Source organism: Ursus maritimus, unplaced genomic scaffold, assembly GCF_017311325.1.
Source record: "Ursus maritimus isolate PB19 unplaced genomic scaffold, ASM1731132v1 scaffold_13, whole genome shotgun sequence".
Classification (NCBI taxonomy): Eukaryota; Metazoa; Chordata; class Mammalia; order Carnivora; family Ursidae; genus Ursus; species Ursus maritimus.
In genome coordinates, this window is record NW_024423675.1 from 20,123,114 (window position 1) to 20,141,135 (window position 18,022).

The window sequence follows — 18,022 nt, forward strand, 5'->3', positions numbered from 1 at the left end:
ATTCCACCAGAGGCAGGGCAATGTGAGTCAACTCAGGGACTTCCCCTTTGCTACACCATGGTACTCCTTGACCTACTTTGGTTTTCTACAAATCACCCCCTTAACTCTCAGCCTGAAAGCACCAAAGCTAGGCCTCTGTTGAGCACTGTGCATTCATAAACAATAACAAGAACATGCATATACATTTATATTAAGGAATAAGCATCTAATCTGTGGAGAAAGCCACACCTCTAAATAAAACATTAACAAATGATAATTCATCGTTGTTTTCCCAAAATACATTCTAAAACACTTACTTAACAGGGGACTTTTAAGAGAAGTATTATAAGAAATATTGTAACAACATCTTAAACTAATGCTTCATGTATGTATTCCTGATTCAGAGAGCCCGTCTTTTGTTTAAGGAGTCTGTTTATAAAACTTTACAATTTCTAATTGTCAAGTCATCTTTCCAATGGGAAAAGATACAGTCTGTTTTTTCTATGGATCAGTTCAGTACTGTGGAAATTTATAAAGATCCTAGAAAAGCATCATGTGAAATAAATAGCAATGACAGTGAACTAATCTCTTTTAAAGGGAAAATCCCTTAAAGGCAAAGACAAATTCCCTCCCTCATTTACCTTTTTCGGTCAAAAAAAGTAGGCCGTTAATGAAAATGAGTATAGCATCTATAGGATGCTCCATTCTACTTTAACTACACAGAATAATTTGATATTTAAATTATGATTGAGATCAGTACTGATTATGTCATTGAGCCACTAGTAAGCCTCTGAAAAATTTATTACTAGAAGGTAGCAATTTTTCCCCAAAGACAAGTGACCAAGAGAATCAGGAATAATCACAGGTTTTTCCTTTCCTCTTTCAATGTCTCAAGAGGGCAAACTTTCTCTCCCAATCTTTTCATTAAAATAGACTAACTTCAAATCAAATACATATAAATGGTTAACTGAAGAAATGTGTATGAGTCTTGATTTAATTTGTGATTAAAACTGCTACTCAGTAATTTAACATTTTGTTAAAAAATGCATTCAATACTTGGAAATATCTTACACATATTACTTATAACTCAGACGTAATCTGATTTTCAAATGTGCATAATCTTAAAGCAGTAAGTCTTTTCTAAAGTTCCCTTAAGAAAAAAGAAAAACTAATATAGATACTTGTGAACCACATTTGATTCCACAGATTGAACCTAAATAATTGAAAGGCATGCTGTATAAAGAGAAAAACAGGCTTGACCAAAAAAATTTTTTTTCAACAAATTTAGTGAGTTTGGAACTTTTTATGTATAACATATAAAAGTGGAAAAAGTTTAAAATTTTGAACTTTTAATTATAAATATAAATGTATTATTTAAACAGTACAATTAAATGGAACATATCAGAATTGATGTCACCTAAATATTCTGGGTTATGCAGTAAACTTGATCTTCACCTTCCTCTTTTAAATTTATCAATCTAACAGATGTTTTATTTTTTTAGCTTTTTCTAGGTGCCTACGGAGTGATGTAGAAATAAATGATGAGAAAACCTGATGTGGTCTCTACCCACATGAAACTTCACTCTAGAAGACAGCCATTAATAAAAGAACTAACCACAAGTGAGAAAAGCACAATGCTCTGAGGAGTAAGAGAGAATGGATCTAGTCAGGAAGGTCTGAGGCTGCTTACCTGAGGAAGTTACAACTCAGTGAGATCTGAAAGATGAGTAGGAGAAGTTTATCAGGTGAAACAGAGAGAAGAGAAGCTCTTTCCAGTGGGAGGGAAAAGCAGGTAGAGAGGCTTTCTAGTAAGCACTCAGAAGCACAGTACACTGGGAAAAGGAACCACGGCCAGCCTGTGACCCTAAGCCATGCCGAGCAAGGAAGAGTACAAGGCAAGATGAGGCCCAGAGGTCAGTGGCAGCCAGGCCATGCAGGGCCTTATAGGAAGGGTGACTATTCATCCTGGCTTACTCTTGTTGACCTGCAATCTATCTTCTCACAACAAATGTCCTGGTTTGAATGATAAATTATGTGAAGCCAGGTACAGAATTTTGTCCTTGCTTAAAACACCACTGGAAATCATATAAAAGAATTTTAAAGTTGTGTGTGTGAGAGAGACAGAGACACAGAAAAATAGCCATACTGCAACATTAAACATGAAAGTAAATATACAATTGCTTGAGATGCCCCCCATCTGTAAACTCTGAAATGTACTTCACAATTGGTCTCAGGGGAAAAAAAAGACATCTGAAATTGTGCCTAGTGAATGGGCAATAAAACCTTCCTGCAGAGAGAAGCTGCCCTTAGGCACTAAGGAAGCTGCCCTTAGACACAGAGGAACTGCCCTTAGGTCACTGTCCCAGTTCCCCACTGCCCTTAGAGGCTGAGTGGGCTTCTGGCCTGAAGATGGGGGACAGGAATATGTCTCAGCTGCAGTGGCAATGCTATATACATTTATGTGAGACAGAAAAGACAACTGCCAGGACAGGCTCAAGAGTAATTGTTTAAAAAGAAACAAGTTGAGAGGTTGTGGTGGGTGGAGTTAGGGTGGGGGAAAGGGAGGGCAGAGAATGCAGAAAAGAGAGAAAGCTCGGGGTGGTGGAAGGCCAGCAGGCTACACAAAGTAACAGACCAACGATGTGCCCTGAATTCCCCATGGGCCTTACCTAGTATTCAGTTCAACAACAATGATGTAATGGGAGGGGATGAAGTGGATATGGAAATGTTCATGAAGGAGATGACAGCAATCAAGAGAAAGTTTGGGGGACTACTGTTGAGGAACTGCACATCTTTACTGGAAACTCACTATTATGACATTTGCCAAATTCTTGAACCTTAGGTTTTTTCTGAGATTAATACAATGACTACTACTGCTTTCCCTTTGCATTTTTCTGGTGTGTTTTTGCTGACTTACTCTGTATCAGGTGAGTCTTCTGTTACATCTTCTTCTTCTTTTTTTTAAGGTTTATTTATTTAAGTAATCTCTACACCCAACATGAGGCTTGAACTCATGACCCCAAGAATCAAGAATTGCACCCTCTTCTGACTGAGCCAGCTAGGCACCCCTTCTGTTACATTTCTAATCTGATTATATTTCCACCCAGTTTATAAAATCCTCAGCAGGAAAGCTTTACCATTACACAGAAATATGTTCATCTTATATTGTGAAGTTAATGGGGGGGGGGAAAGCCTTCCACAAGTCATTTGGTATCAAAAATATAGGAGGAAAAAGAAAAACAAACAAACAAACAAACAAACAAAAAAATATATATATATATGATAACAATGACACTTTTAAAGAGAAAAAAACCTTTGAAAACCTATTTCATCCCAACTTTCAGATTTTTACTCTACTCATATCAGTGCTAAAACAAACAGAAGAAAATTGAGCCATGTGTAATTTTGTATCCAAAGAAGTAACTGAAATTTCGTGGAAATTAACAATGAATGGTAAAATCATGATAAAATGGCCTTAGAATCTTAATGAACTAATATTTAGCCCTGTCACTAAACTGGCTTTATTATCTGCCAACCTCTAAGGTTTGCACCCCCCCCAACCCATTTTTCCTATAGGCTATATCATTTCAAATTCTCAAACAGCTAGCTATATCCTTATGTTCCTGAATTATATACCAAGATGATATAATACGGCTTATGGATGACTACAGAATCAGATCAGAGTCAATAAACCTGAAGGTGACTCAGGCCACCTACCAGGCGTAATGAGAGGAATATACTTCACCCCCCAAGCATCACGGGTTCATCTACACAGATAATACTGTGCCCCATGATGTACTGACACCAAAACAGGAAATAATTAAAGGACAATATGTAGTTGAAAACAAAAGGCAAGATCTGAAAGCCACAAGGCATAATCAATCAAATTAAAACATGGGTCATAATCAGTTTTATATAAATATATATAATGAAATATTACTCAAACATCAAAAAGAATGAAATCTTGGCATTTGCAACAACGTGGATGGAACTAGGGTATTATGCTAAGTGAATAAGTCAGAGAAAGACAAATACCATATGATTTCACTCATATGGAATGTAAGAAACAAAACAGATGTATACAGGGAAAGGAAAGGAAAAATAAAATAAGAGGAAAACAGAGAGAAAGACAAACCATGAAAGACTCTTAACTATAGAGAACAAACTGAGGGCTGCTGGAAGGGAGGTGGATGGGGGGATGGGGTGACTGGGTGATGGACATTAAGGAGAGCACTTGAAGTAATGAGCACTGGGTGTTGTATGCAACTAATGAATTCTACTTCTGAAACTAATAATACAGTACATGTTAATTAAATTGAAGTTAAATACAAAATTAAAAAAAAATAATCAGTTGGTTTTTTTAAACCAGCTTAGAAAATATCAAATGTTGAAAGAAAGAAAGAAAGAAAGAAAGAAAGAAAGAAAGAAAGAAAGAGAAAAAGAGAAAAAACCCACAGAGAGTGTATCAAGTTTAAACAAGTCTACATCACTGACCATATACTTTGGCAAAATCTGTGTGGTGATAAAGTGGTAACACATCAGCAATCTCTACATATGTAACAGAGGCAACCACCCCCAAAAGAAAAAAAGCCCTTTTACACTTTCTACACCGTCTGTCAGACTGTAAACCTTCAGATTACCAAATATACAATGACAATTTAAAAAATAAGGAAATAGTTACCAATCATGCCACTGTGTGCCTTTAGTTTTTTCATCAAGTGCAACATATAGGTTACCCTCCACATAAGAAATTGTGCTATCTGAATAAGACACATGAAATTACTGGGGTAGTTTTTTACCGTGTAAGATTTACCCCAACTACTACTCCTGCAATTGGACCAAACTCCTAATCTGCCAAACTTACAATTTTACACTTATTTTCAGTATCTTTCAGTCACCAAATTTAATAGCTCATTCACTCTTTTTAGTCCCTTTCCCATTATTTATTTTCATATCTATTACCTTAACTTTCATAAGCTTCTATTTTAAATATAGGCCTAGTTGGGAATCATTATCATTACTGGTGTTCTTATAGCTTTATAAAAAATATTATTTTCTCTTAATGCAGTTATTATTTATTATGACCTTTTTCAGCTTTATAAGAATATTATTTAGTTTCTCCTTTTCCTATTTCCAGGTACTCATTCAATTTTCAGGGATCTGTTTCTTTTTTAGGGGTACCTGGGTGGCTCAGTTGGTTAACGGATCTTTTTCTTTATATTACTCACCTTGAGAAGAAATAATAATATACTGTTTTAAATAACAAATACAAACTCATTTAGTTTTAAAAAATCATTTAATGGTCCCTCTCACACATTCCTTTCTATTTGATCGTGGAGATATGGGGAGGAAACTCGGAAGCAGAGTCGTTCTTTCTGAAATAGCTTCAAAGGTGGAATGAGATGACCAGAAGATTATAAAACAACAAAAAAATAACAAAAATCCCCAAGATCATTGGGCCTAATGGAGATGAGGCTGCAAGCCAAAAAATAAAATACATGTGTACTCAGGTGTAGAAAAGTCTCTGGATCACACATTTGTCTTTCAGACATTTGTGGACAGAGTGATATTACTATAGCAATATTTTTCGTGTCACAAAATACCACCCATTTATTAAAGACAGAAAAATACAAAACATAAAAATAAATTTTCTTTAAAATATAGTAATACCTTTTTTCTATAATACAAATTACTATCTACATGTATAGTCTGAAACCAATACATGGAAGTTGTTTTTTTTTTTTTAACAAAGATTTGAACAAAGATTTAACAAAGATTGAACTCCTTTTAGACTAATGTAAGATAAGAAGAGCCAGAAGTAGCTAAAAATAAGATCACCCTAAAATTCTGAAAGAGGCACATTTAGGATGGATAGAAGAATTACTACTATACATACAGTGGAAAGTAAAATTGTAAAACTAATACAATACTCTAAATCCTGGTTCTGCATTCAAATTAATTCTCTCCACCTAATAATCATATTGAATCCTTTAATCCGTATCTTGACTTTTGGCTTAATAATATATCCATAAACTAACAACAAATATATACAGAGCAACAATTTCTTTCTTTTTTTTTTTCTAAAGATTTTATTTATTTATTTGACAGAGATAGAGACAGCCAGCGAGAGAGGGAACATAAGCAGGGGGAGTGGGAGAGGAAGAAGCAGGCTCATAGCGGAGGAGCCTGATGTGGGGCTTGATCCCAGAACGCCAGCATCATGCCCTGAGCTGAAGACAGACGCTTAACCGCTGTGCCACCCAGGCGCCCCCAGAGCAACAATTTCTATCAATATCTCTCCCTCCCAAGAATCTTGCTATAGCCCAAGCCTGCTCAGAAAGCACAGATTTAAGTCACTAAGGGGTTTTCTTTTTTGGGGAGGTGGAGGGTCTACTTTTTCTCTTTTTCCCTTGTAGTGAGGGTAAGGGAGGCATGTGAATCCCTTTAGGATAGGATGAAAAAGAAAGTATGTAGGAATCACATGTGGGCCTACTCTATTTCCCTTAGGAAAATTTGATCAATTTGAGTAACTAAGCTCTGGACATGTATCACAGCACTGAGATTATCTGATGGCATTTAAACTTAATAAATATAAGATGAAGCCAAAGAAGTCAAGTAGATAGTCTTCTATTTTCAGTAATGTGTAATACGAAACGAAGAAAAGGAACTCATCTTGGAGGAGACTCTCAAGAGCTACATGATAGCAAACTGATTATGTAACCTAGTAGCAGAGTGGAAAGCCAATAAAATTAACAAATAGTTATTTAATTTTAGAAAAAAAGAAGCTAATGGGATTTCTAGGAAGTTGATGGTATAAGGTATAAGATAAATGATTATTCTTAGGAAATCTACCACAGAACAACTGAACTAACAGAATCAATGAAAAACCAAAAACCTAACAAGACAAAGTTAGGACCATCATACAACTCTAACTTGGTTAACTTAATTCTAATGAACGAGTATTAAAACTAGAAAGAGGAAGAAAGCCTGTAAGGAGTCCACAAAGACACCTAAAATAGTCGAAATGACTAAACCACTTGACTAATCAACAGATAAAAATGAACATTATTTTCAGAAGATAAAAGAAGAAATAATTACTGCTCCCAAAAAGAACGCATTATAATATAGAAATGCAGTGTTAAATGTTTTAGAGAATCTGTGCAGAGAAAAACTGATTTGCCTGGGTCAAGCGTCAATGAAGACTTGCAGTATGGCAAACATAAATCACATCTGAAGTAGCAAAAAGATCCCAGAACACAAAAGAAATATTCAGATTTGGGGAAAAAAATGTAAAAATCTCATCATCTCATTACTTCCTTAGAAATTTGGAGAAACAAATAGAGAATATCTAGCATACCTGTTTATTTCTATTGCAATATTAGCAAAATCAATTATGTTTCCTTAAACAGTTTAAAAAAATACATTCTTTTTAACCCTTCACTCTAATACCACTTAATTTAGTTGCTTTTCTGTTTTTTATTTTATAACAATTTATTATGTTATGTTAGTCACCATACAGTACATCCCTAGTTTTTGATGTAATGTTCCATGATTCATTACTTGCATATAACACCCAGTGCACCATGCAATACGTGCCCTTCTTAATACCCATTACCAGCCTATCCCAATCCCCCACCCCCTCCCCTCTGAAGCCCTCAGTTTGTTTCCCAGAGTCCATAGTCTCTCGTGGTTCATTCCCCCTTCTATTTACTCCCTCTTCATTCTGAATTTAGTTGCTTTTCTGATCATAAAAGATCATATAAACCCAAGAGCCTACAGTCTGGATGTCCCACTGTCCTGCAGCCCTTATTATTCAACAAAATAACTTGAACCCCAATGTCTCACCACTCATCACAACTTCCCCTTCTCATCCACAGAGATCCAGTCTATCTAGGCACAAAAGGATTGTTTCACCTTCGCTGAGGGCTCCTCCACACTGTAACCCACTTTCCTGAGCTCTCATGGCACTCTCTCTGCACAATGCCTACTCCACCATCATTCCCCAAAGCACCACTAATATATAGCCATTAAGTGTAGAAGTCTTTTATGGACATTTTGGAAGTAAAAGAATTACAATATGTATAGAATAAATCCTCTAAAACGGGATGTTATAAATATGATTATCCTCCAAGTTCAAAGAAAACAAGAATGAATGTAAATACTTTGAAGGGATCTATTTCATTGGCAGACCATCATTCCAATGGCCAAATCCCTATCTTCTCCTCCCTCTCTCTATATTTCTCTCTCTTCCCTTGTTTCTCAGTACTTAAGTCATGAAAAATTCCCTCCCCCAATAACTGCTCTCATCTTGACTACTCACCAGAGCAATTTATTTTTGCAGCTGCCTTCTACCAGATGAGTCCAAAGTGCTACTCTTCTTACAACCCCAATCCACGCATTAAGATGTCTTCTTAAATACAGGTATGCTAGATATTTTCTATTTGTTTCTCCAAATCATCTCTCTGACCTGTTCCACCTCATTGCGTGCTTCAGAACACTGACCTCTAGGGATTGTATCACTGGGGTTCCCTTGCCACCTGGCTTATAATTAGGTTCTTCCAATGGGAGATACTGACAAATTGAAGGGCAGGGGGAAGAGGTCAGGGTATTCAATACCCCACTTTCCTCCTTGCCAGGTGAGGGCTAGCAATGGGTATACTTCTCTACTGAGGGTGATAGATCCTGTTAGGCAGGCAGCCTTCTTCTTTAGCTGTAACTCACAGGGTTCCAGTAACTACTCTCAATCCTTGCCCCTTGACAGTAACAGTCTGCAGCTGTTACTAGTCCAAAATGCTTATCATCCCATTTTGGTTTCCCTAAACTCTGCCCACACCTTCAGGCATCCCATTTGAGTGTGCCATCCATTTCCTGCCGGGATCCTGGCTGACTAAGCAGGGAGGAAAAGAGACTAATTAAAAATTATATTGACATCTTCAGAGAGATTACAGAGAATAAAACACTCATTATATAATTATTATATAAGAACTGGTTATTCTGAGAAACGAACAATCAGAGAAGAAACAGTTCTTGAAAATTAAAAGCATAACTGTTGAATAAACATGTTAATAGAAGTACTGAATAACAGAACCAGGCTGAAGAGCAAATTTATAATTTGGAAGATAAGTTCAAGGAACTCTCCAAAGTATAGAGTGAAAAGACAAAGAAAGGACATAAGGCAAAAGGTTAGATGGAGGTCTAACACTAACAAAAGGTCAAAAAAGACAGACATAACAAAGATAATGGAAGAAAATAAATAATAGGAGAATAATTTGAGATTCAAATCTTTGTACTGAAAGGGTCCAAGCGCTGAGGATTAATAATGAAAGGTATGTGGGGAGAGATACATACTCTAAAATATACAATAAAATTTCAAAATTCAAAGGATAAATATAAACATCTTAAGCTCCAAGAATGTCTTTATTCTTAGGAGATATATGATATTTAGGGTGACATGTTTGTAACTTTCAAGAGGTTCAGCAAAAGAACAGAAAAAAATCAGAGAAAGCCATCATGGCAAAATGTTAACATGTGAATCTAGGTGAACAGTATGTGGTATTTAACTGTACTATTCTTTGAACCGTTCAATGGGCTTAAGAAAGAGAGAGAAAAGAAAAACAAGGCTTCCGGAGAGAGGTAAAACAAACAAACAAAAATAGGTTTCATAAAAAAAAGAATGACACTCAGACTGGTGTAAGATTTCTCAGTATAAACACTAGATGCAAAAAAATAGTGAAACAATGTCTTCACAGTTCTGAGAGAACATGATTTTAACTTAGAATTACAGTGAACTAAAATGAAATCTGAGTGCAAGGTAAAAACACTTTGAAATATTCAAGGGCCAGAAAGCTTAACGCCCACACACTCTTCTAAGAAAAAATAATAATAGTGAGCTTATATAATCTAAACAACACAGCAGTGAAATACTTAAATGAAAAACTAGCTGAAACTACATTTTCATGCTAGACCAAGCATTTTATCAATTATTGCTGAAACACTGCAATAGCCTTTTAATTGGTCTTTATGCCTCCACTATTGTACCCTTCCTATCCATTCCCACAAGGAGCCAATGTGATTTTATTTTATTATAATCTAATGCTCCATTTCATTTATTTCTTTTTATGTAGGTAATATATTCACACTGAACAAAATACATTCACATGATTTGAAAACAGAAGTTTAAAGAAGGGATTATATCCCTAAGATCCAGACCATGGGTTCCAAGCACTTTGGAGGGCTCACTATAGGCCTCTTCCACCTGCACCCCTTCAGTACGCAGAGTCCACAGAGCCTAGGGCATGTACCCACTCAGACCATGCTCTAGGTACCTGAACCCTGGGAGTCTCTGCTCAAATAGACTAAACCCACTCTCAGGGCCTGTACAAGGGTTGTCCTCCCTATAACCTAACAAAGGACCCATTGGCACACCACTAACACCCAGGGAGTAGGCAAGTGGAGTTGTACATGAGAAGTGCACAGTCCTGATATGAGGCCAAAGTGTCTATCCTTCATGGTATAGGTCTGGGAGTGGGGTTGGGCTGGGAGGACAGGGTGGAGAGGCCATATATACACTGGCCAGGGCCCACCATATGAGAGCGCAAAAAGCCTCAGTCCCATTCCTGTCCCTAGCCAAAAGGCTTCCTTTCCCAGAGACAACCACTGTTTCTGACACAAGAGAAATCATTTTAAATCACAAAATCTGATAATGTAATCTCCAACCTAAGATATTTTAGTGGTTTTCCATTACTGTTAAGATAAAATCCAAAGTCCTTAAGATGGTCAGTATGGTGCTTCTAAACTATAATGTTCATTACCAGTCACCTGGGGATTCAAGTCGGATTTAGGACTGGGGTGAGGCCTGAGATTTTGCATTTCTAACAACCTCCTAGGTGATACAGATGCTGCTGGTCTGTAGGCCACACCTTGAGTAGACAGAGCGTATAAGAGATTAACATTCCTTTTTTTCTTTTTTAGGGTAAGAACTTTATTTTTATTTATTTTTTTTGATGATGATGATTATTCTTTTTTATTATGTTAGTCACCATACAGTACATCCTTAGTTTTTGATGTAGTGTTTCATGATTCATTATTTGCGTATAATACCCAGTGCACCATGCAATATGTGCCCTCCTTAATACCCATCACTGGCCTATCCCAATCCCCCCCCCCGAAGCCCTCAGTTTGTTTCCCAGAGTCCACAGTCTCTCGTGGTTCATTTCCCCCTTCTGTTTACCCCCTCTTCTTTCTTCCCTTCCTTCTCCTACCGATCTCCCTGCTATTTCTTATGTTCCATAAATGAGTGAAACCATATGATAATTGTCTTTCTCTGCTTGACTTATTTCACTTAGCATAATCTCCTCCAGTTCCGTCCACTCTTTCTGATGGCTGAGTAATATTCCTTTTAAATTGTGATTTCAACTAACCCAGTTAGGGAAGAACAGGGAACTCTGTTCTTTCTGGCCTACCCATGTCACTTAAAAAGAAGCTGCAGTTGGTCCAGGCAAATGGGAGGGAGGGTAGATAGAAACTGCCAAGTAATGATAATAGCTAACCTTTATTCATTCATTCAACAAATAATTATTGGACATCTGTTTGTATGTGCTACCCCTGGTCTAGAGAGACCAGTAGTAAACAAGAAAACATGTCCGTCTTCATGGAGCTTACAACCTACTAGGGTAGACAGAATCAACAAGAAAATAAATGTCAGGTAGTGTTTCAGACTAAGAAAAAAAATAAATCAGGACGAGGAGCTAGAAAGTAAGACCAGGTGTTATTTTAAACAACTGAGGCATACACAGGGATAGATTTAGCTTTTTGTTTTGTTTTGCTACATTAAGTACTAAGGCAGGCAACTGTGTTAAGTACCTTAAAGAGATCAAGGTGCTATTATCTCAGTGACAGGAATTGCTACTGTCTTATTTTGCAGATGATAAAACTGAAGCTTAGTGTTGCTAAGTAACCTGCCCAAGGTGAGACAACTAGGCAGAACCAGGATATGGACCCTGGCAGTCTGGATATTACCTATTTCTGAATTAATTAGCTTTTGCTGAGGAAAAACACAGCCCCCAAATCTGTGGCTTGCATATGTATTTCTTGCTTGTGTTATGAGGGCTGGAGCTCTACCATGCTCAGCTGGGCTCCTTATGCCCTAACATTCTTGAAGCAAGACTTGAACATTTTTTTTTTTAATTTCAGAGAAAGAGTTTAGTGATTCATCAGTTGCATATAACACCCAGTGCTCATTACATCAAGTGCCCTCCTTAATGCCTGTCACCCCGTTACCTCATCCTCTTACCCCTCTCCCCTTCAGCAACCTTCAGTTTGTTTCTTAGAGTTAAGAGTTTCTTATGGTTTGTCTCCCTCTCTATATATATATATATTACTCAGCCATCAAAAAATGAAATCTTACCACCTGCAATGACGTGAATGGTACCAGATACTTACACTAAGACTTGAACTTTTAAGCTCTAGACTGCCAGTTTATGACAAACATCACAAATAACTCAAGTACCAATACCATCAGACATACCACAAGGGGATCAGCAGACCAAGAGGGATAAGCCCACATTGAATTGGTAAGATTTTCCCTCTGTTGGTTTAAAACTCCCGAATTTCAATCACTTAAACTTTTCTCTAAAGTTTAAGGAAGATAAGTTTAACATGCAGTAGGTCATTCTAGTTTAGTGGTTCTTAATCTTTTGGGGTTACAATCTCTTTGATAATCTGATAAAACTTGGGCTCTCTCCTAAGAAAAATGTTCATAGCTCTATCCAATTCTGCATTCAATTAAGGGACACACAGGCTCCTAGAAAAACCATAATCCTCGATTTGAGAAATGTTAAATTGTTGCATCTTCCAAAATAAATCTCTGCTCTGAAAACTTCCTTCTACTCCCTGGTGAACAAGAGTGATTCCTTTTTTTAACTAAATATTTCATTAAAGCACAGTTAACTCTAATTATTAGCATATCAAACACATAGTTTTGTTATCTTAAACAGTTCTATAGCAAAAAAGAATAAGGGCCTAGCTAGCTATTAAGAACTACTTATTTCAGCTTCTCTAGAAGCAAGTTTTATTTATGAATTTCCTGTATATAAATTAGTCATCAATATTTTTATTGTACGGTGGCTGATTTTTCCTCTATACTCAGTGGGCTTACAACAAGAATGTTGTTCAATACAACTATGGTCCCTGAAAAATACAAGTATAATTGTAAATTATCCTAAGTCACATATAGCTTTTTTTTTTTTAAGAGAAAGTACATTTACCCTCTCCTCCCCCAAATCATGAAATGCACCCCTAGACTACTGTTTCATAGTGTATTACTGAACTTTTTTTAAAAAAATTTTTATGTTGAACTTTTTTTTTAAACACTACTACTAAAATATAAAACAATACAGTGGAGCAAGCAGGCAAGCAAAACAGTAACTTTCTTTTCTTTCTTTTTTCTTTCTAAGATTTACTTATTTGAGAGAGAGAGAGGGAGAGAGCAGGTATGCAAGTCGTGGCGGGGAGAGGCAGAGAGAGAGGGAGAGAGAAACTTTAGCAGACTTCTGTGCTAAGCACAGAGACAGGCGCAGGGCTCAGTCCCAGGACCCTGAGATCATGACCTGAGCCCAAACCAAGAGTTGAAAGCTTAACCTACTGCAACACCCAGGCACCCCAACAGTAACTTTTGATACATGTTACCCCAATGTAATTGAATCACAATCTGGTAGCATTCCCATTAATACAACATATCTAAATTATTACATGGCTAATACAAGGAGCTTAAAGTAAACAGGACTATAAGGATGCTTAAATATATACTTAAACAAGGCCAGCTGTGTTTGTGACTTGATCTACATTATCTTGTAAAAGAGCTAAGACTTTGTTGACTATAGAATCATTAAAAAATAGGTATTTTACACCTGAAACTAGAAACACTGTATGTTATGCTTCAATTTAAAAAATAGGCATCTTAGTCAGTATTTTTTCAATAAAAAATGGTAATAACATTTCAATTGAATAGATCTAGGAACAATTATAAATGAAAAGGCAAATTTATATTATTTGCACTTAAAGTCAGTAATAAAATATTCTTTAGTTTTGAAAGGCAGTATAGTGTTGAGATTAATAGAACAAACTCTGGAGACCAAATGCCTGAGTTTGAATCTCACCTTCACTGTGTAGATAAGCTAGGTGAACAGGGACAAATTTAGATAACCTCTCTGTATTTCAGCTTCCTCTTATTACATGGGTGAGTTAACGGGTGAATGCAAGTATGGGGGAAAGAAATCCAAGCACTAGAATGTAAGCCCTATGAGGGGAGATTTTTATCTTTTTTCCTCACTTAATGTACGTAGAGCCTAGAAGAGTGCCCAACGATAGTAGGTGCTCAATAAATATTTGTGGAATAACTGAGATTGTTCATTATTAATATGGTGATTTCTGCAGAGATGGAAAAACTAAACCAGTTAAGCTCAGCTACTTAAACTTGGAAATTTCCCCTTTCTCTCCAAACTCCCTCCTTTAAAACAAAATGGAAATATAAACTTTCTTAAGTTGCACACCCAACTCCTCTAAAGCTCCGAGCACCAAAATAGGATTAATAAGCTAGCTTTCAGTTGAGCAAGAGTGCCATCTAGTGTTCATAAAAACTATAATAAGCTGAAAATTTGGAGTAAATTTTCATCCAGTGTGATGCTGGCAAAGAAAAAACACCCCATAAATGCAAAATCCATTAGGAAAAAAATCTGCTTTATCAGCAGCCAAAGTCTTTGAGAGAACGGTAAATCTGAAGGCAATTAAAGAACTGCAAATTTTAAAATTAGTATACGCCATATTAGAAAAAACAGTTCAGAGAGTATACTGAAGTTCTACTTACACCATAAAGGTTATTCTCCTATGAATAGAAAGTGGTGTTACTGAACTTATTTTCTCTTTAATAACATGTGTTTTGGTTTTTATTAGAAGAAATAGAAGTACCTAAGTACCCATTATAAAAATTTTGGAAAAATGTAAGCATAAACCATGGCCTAGAGATAACCACTGTTAGCATTTGGAGATTTTATATATATAAGTATATATAGGAGATGATAAAGATAAAGATAAAGATATATATATATATATATATATGTCTTTTAGATTTTAAATATATAAGGGAAAATATTTTAATTTTAATCAAATATTTGGCTAAGAAATTAAAAACAAATATGAGAAAATGAGAAATGATTTTTAAAAACTAAAACCAAGAGCTTTCTGTACAATTAAAAAGCCCTAGCCTCAAATAAACACTGTATTCAGTGGAGTAAAATTTTTTTTAAACTGCTATCAATTATGTAATCATTTTGATCTCATTCTGCAATAGCCAAAATCCTTAAGGATTTGAAGCTTACAAAGTGAAAAAAGACAAATTATTTCATCTGTTCCCTCTCAGATACCATTAAATTGACAGTAAAGTATACCAACTTGAGTTTGGGAGATTTGAATAAAAATTTGGGTCTGCAATTATGTTTAATCTCATTCATTATTCATTGGAGAATGTTCATAAGTGTTGGGCTTTATTTCTAATTCCTTTTCCCCTCAAATCATAGACACAGCTGAGATGTGATTCACAGCTCATTAGATAGTCACTGAATGATGAAAAGAGAGATGTTTGCCACTTCCCACCTTTTAGACCAATGCTGTTTTACTTTTAGTACAAAGAATGGGAAGTAGGGAATTTCCTAAGATTTCACAGGAAGGATGGGGTGGGGGGCAGAAAAGTCATTGGGGTCAGTGGGGATGAAGGAAGAAGATCAAGAAGGTGCTAGAGGAGGTGGGCAGGCCACTCCAACTGAGCCTTGGTGGGCCCCAGCCACTGAAGGAGCAGGGCATCCATGGCCAGGCTGGTAGTGTGAGGCTCCTTTAAATGGAGAATGATTGCAAAGTTGGGAAGGGGACAGACTCTGGGCTCCTACTATTACTTGCTGGACCACAGTGTCTTCAAAGCATCAATTAGGTTTCTGGGTGTATAATCTAAATCACAACTCTTTTCACAGTATGTGGGGAGGCCCACTCTGCCCAATCCCTAGCTTTGGGAGATGTTGTTGTAATAGGCTGCTTTAAAAACAATTCTCAATGATCCCTGCCTCCTGGTATTCACTCCATTGTGTAATCTGCTCCTCCTGAGTATGGGCCGGACCTAGTGACTTGGTTCTAATGAACAGATTAAGGCAAAAGTGACAGCATGTCTCTTCCAAGATCCGGTTATAAAACTGTGACTTTTGTCTTGCTGGCACTCTTTTGCTGGTTCTCTCTCTCTCTCTCTCTGGCTCTTCTCAGAGGCTTTTCATGAAGAAGCAAATGGAGAAATCCACATGGCATGGAACTGAAAGCAGCTTCCAATCAACTGCCTGTAAGAAACTGAGGCTCTCAATCCAAAAGCCTTAGAAGAACTGAATCTGGTCAACTGAATTGAATTTTATGAGTTTGGAAGCACATCCTTCTCTATCAGAACGTTCAGTTGAGACCATGGCTCTGGCTAACACCTTAATGGCAGCCTCATGGGAGATTGTGAAGAGGTCCCAGCTAAGTTGTAGCCAGATTCTCAACTCACACAAATTGTGAGATAATAAATGTGCATTGTTTTAAGCCACCAAATTTGTTGTGAAATAATGGATAACTAATTCAATTGTTAAACCAAAAAAAGCTGCTCAAGCCCACCCCAGTGAACCATACCCTGAGAGTCTTTGCCCCCATGCTTGTGGCAGTCCCCCCAGTTACCATCAAGGCCTGGCCCCTGCTATTCTCCTTGGCATGACTAGGCACTTCTTTTGTAGGTTTACAGATTAGGTTCTCTGTAGTTCACCTGCCTGGTCTCTCTCTCCCACCCGAGGGCTTCCATACCTTCAGCATTAGAAATAATAGGACATATGAGGAAACTTCCTAGCTTCAGTGACCAGACCATCTTGGAATCTAAGTCCATGTGTGGTTTTTAAGATAAACCACCAATCCTGACTATGTATTATTAATTTTATTGCTTTTCGCGGTTTCTATTCACCATTTACCAACTGGTATGAAAATACTTCATTATTTTAACAAGTATTGCAGTGCCAATGCATCCTGGCTGAATATCAGCCCTGGTTTATGCTATAAGGTTAATTCCTCAGACAAAATTCAAAATCCTAATTCTACTTCCCTTCAAGTAGTTTTTAAATTTAATTAATTAATGTATACAACTTCTTTTGGACATCTCAATCTTTAAATTATGATGTTATTACCATGTAGAAACTGCCAAGCTGGAACTATTTATAAGCCCTTCAATGTAGTGAGGAGTTTTGACAAAAGTCATAGTTACATGTTCATACACACACTGACAGATGGCAAAAGGAAAATAAAAGGGGGCCACAAAAGGAAACAGAAAAATGAGGCCCAAACTTAGTCTGCAGGAAAGTACAACAGAGCATTAATTATTTCCAGCCAGTCATCAGAGGTTTGGTTTGGGCATGTTGGAGATAGAAGGAGTGTATTCTTGTGTAAACAGATGAGTTGAGGAGAAAAGTTAATTATTACATTAAAATTTATATGCTCCATTAAGTTGTCTTTGTTATCCTAACCCATCCTGGTCTTTCCTTGCTCTGAATTAATATAGCACTCTATATTTCATATAATTTTTCCACACTTAAGTCATTTTTCAATATAAAAGTAATACATGCTCATTGCAAAAAAAAAAAAAAAAGTTATAGGAAAACAGATTAATGTTTAAGAACACAGACACTTAGGAGTCAGACATGCCTCCTGCCCTCCCAGTATTCACTACTTGAGTTATATAAGATTCACCTCAGAGAATTGTTGTAGGTATAAAATTAGATAATGCAAGGAAATGGGCCTTTAAAGAAAGTGCATACTTTGTACAAATTCTTCCAGACTGAGGATATAAACACCAAATATAAAAAGGCAACAGTACAGCAAAAATTGATCTGGTGTGACCCAGAGAATGTCTTTAGCAGTTGTACCCTTATGCCTGAGGGCCAAGGAAAGCAGTATCCAAGAAGACTAAAAGTGCTTCTTCTTAATGAGAAAG